Here is a 3053-nt window from a genome sequence, read left to right as displayed (position 1 = left end):
GACTTCGGGATGGGCCGTTTAGCGAATTTCACGGCCTTCCCCAAAGATAATAACGCGTTAGTCACTTTAGGCGCATTTTTGATAATTCTACCTTCTTAAATACGGGTGCACATTTATGTGACCCAAATCCAAATCTCAACGAAGTCGAAATGTGTCAAAAATTGTGGGTGCATTTATGTGACGCGATTCGAGACATGTTTTCACGATGTTGCAATTCTTGTAAAATAATAATAATGAAAGAGGTTCAAAGTTAAAAAGCACATAGGTCAAAACATGTATTAAAATCAAATAAATAAGCCAAATATGACAGTTGACCGACCGTGATAAAACCACGAAATCCGGGAGTGCCTAACACCTTCTCCCGGGTTAACAGAATTCCTTACTCAGATTTCTGGATCGCGGACTGTTAAATAGAGTCATATTTTCCTTGATTCGGGATTCAACCGGTGACTTGGGACACCATGAATCTCCCAAGTGGCGACTCTGAATCTTAATAAACGAATCCCGTTTCGATTGTCCTTTAAGTGGAAAAACTCCTTTACGCCCTTGCGGGTGTAGTGAAAAAGGAGGTGTGACAGCTCTGGCGACTCTGCTGGGGAATAAGAACTCAGAACGTTTTGTTCAGGGTTCAGAATTCGAGCTTAGAATAATTGTTATGTTTGGCTTTATCTGATTTTCTTATATGTTTCCATGCCTTACGTGCTAAATGTTTACCGCTTTGATATTATCTGAACCGTGTATAAACTGTGCTGAAACCCTTCTCTTCTCACCTCCGGGGATGTGCTTACTGGTTGAGATGCTCTATTCTGTTAGTGTCATACCTTGAAATAAGAAAGAGGCCGGACAAGTTACTAAGCCGGACGATCCCGCGGGTCCCCGGTACGTAGCCCCTCCTCGACTCGAGTTGTCCGCTCGGGTACACAGTCTAGAACCTATACCCAGGTTTTGAACGTAGAATAACTTGACCTCATGCCAGATCCCTAGTAGGAACGCTTATTTGCATCACGTGCATTTTGACTTAGGGGACTCAACACAGGGGTTGGGTCCGTCTAGGACAGGTGTACCCGGAATAATGGACCATCCTGATGCATCCTATTTGTGCATTTATTTGTTTTGGGCTCACATGCTGACCGACTTTGAATATCTGGGAAAAATTGAAAAACAAAAAAACAAAAAGAGAAGATAGCAGTGTAGAGAGAGTTACAAAAACCAATGTCCAAGTAGTGCCGAAATGCTGCCGGATTTTTGAGAAAATGAAAGAAAAAGAAAAAAAGTTTTTTTTTTAGTTAATTAGTTTGTTTATTGGCCACTGAAAAATAAAGAAAATATAAAAAAGAATCTTGCTTTCAGAAATCGTGTATTTGCCAACAAAAACAAAAACAAAAAGAGTCTCATTTTCAAAAATAGTTAGGTTTATTTGCCCGAATTACGCAGGTTTGATTCTCACCAGATGTGAGATACGTAGGCAACCCTCATCGGGTCCAACTTCCCCTTTTTTCAAAAGTAGCCACAAATGCCAAATTTTTTAATTTCGTCATGAATAAGTCGGGTGCCACCATTCTGGTTTAAAATAGGCCGAATGTCCCCAAAAGGGCGCCGGAAGGGTGTTTTTGCAAGAACAGCCACCCTGAGTCAGTTTCAACGGTTGGCAGGCACAACCTTAAAATCTTCTTCTCGAAGTGCTGAAAGGCCATAACTGCAAAACCGGCTATTTGTTTAAATCGGAAATTTGAACAAAAAATAGTGTCATTTTTCATTGATAGGTCAAATAAGTGATTAAATCACCTTAATAAATGTGCAGGATGAGCACGACTCAAAATGAACTTTTTTCAATCATGCATAAAGTCCCTTTGGAGTTGCGTCTGTGGTGGAACGACTTAGGAGGAGAAGGGCAAGATGAGGTCAAAAATATTTGAAAGGGCTTACCGGTTTGTTGGAGATTGTGCCTCGGGGAGACATCATCAGAGCATTGGTCACCTGTTGGGACCCGACACATAACGTCTTCCATTTCTCGGACTTTGAGTTGACCCCGACACTGGAGGAAATAGCCGGCTACATCGGAAAAGATGAGGTTCCTTTAAGGCATAAGTACTTGGTGGCCCCGAGACCTGTGGCTGTGCACAGATTTTTAGACTCGCTGAAAATAAGCAGGACGGTCCACAATGCAGATTTGGCAAATGGCTTTTGTACGCCTCAATTCATATATCACAGATATGGCCATATAGGAGGTTTCAACAACCCGGAAAACAAGATATGTAGAAAAGGGAACTGCCAAAAATGGGAGGAGCATAGACGTTTTGCTTTTATGGTGGTCTTTTTGGGGCTTGTGGTATTTCCAAGGAAAGACGGAAACATTGACATAAAAATAGCCGGGGTTGTCAGCACTCTACTCACTCAAGCCAAAAGCACTCTTGCGCCCATGATATTAGACGAAATCTTCCGCGCTCTTACAGCCTGCAAAGCCAGGGGAGACTTTTTCGAGGGGTGCAATTTAGTGTTGCAAATGTGGATAACCGAACACTTGTGCCATCGTCCTCAGTTCCTGAGTTATGGGTCTACAAAGAAGACATGTATAGAGGAGTTTTACACAAGGATTAAGGGGATCAGCTTGCCCGAGGGATTTGCGGGCTGGACTTCATACTTTCGGTCCCTCACTGCTAGTCAAATAGAGTGGACATTTGGATGGTTGCCTGCTGATGAAATCATATATATGCCAGCAACGGGGCCGCACTTCCTTTTGATGGGTCTTAAGAGCATCCAACCCTATGCCCCGTATCGAGTTTTAAGGCAACTCGGGAGGTGCCAAATAGTGCCAAAAGACGGCAATCTTAGTGCTCAGGTAGTCGAAATTAGCCCTGACGGACAATTCCCTGAAGCGAGAGTCCGCCAGATCTGGAATGAATGCCAATACTTAAAAGCGGATACTTGCGTACAGGATCGGGCCAAAGGCGAAGTGTCGCCAGGATACCTTGCTTGGTATAGGAGAGAATATGAGCATGAAAGGCCAGCTAAAAGACCTCACATCCGGGAGTTTGCCGAATCATCGCAGACAG

Source organism: Nicotiana attenuata, unplaced genomic scaffold (assembly GCF_001879085.1).
Source record: "Nicotiana attenuata strain UT unplaced genomic scaffold, NIATTr2, whole genome shotgun sequence".
In the NCBI taxonomy this organism is placed as follows: domain Eukaryota; kingdom Viridiplantae; phylum Streptophyta; class Magnoliopsida; order Solanales; family Solanaceae; genus Nicotiana; species Nicotiana attenuata.
This window is presented reverse-complemented; position numbering follows the sequence as displayed.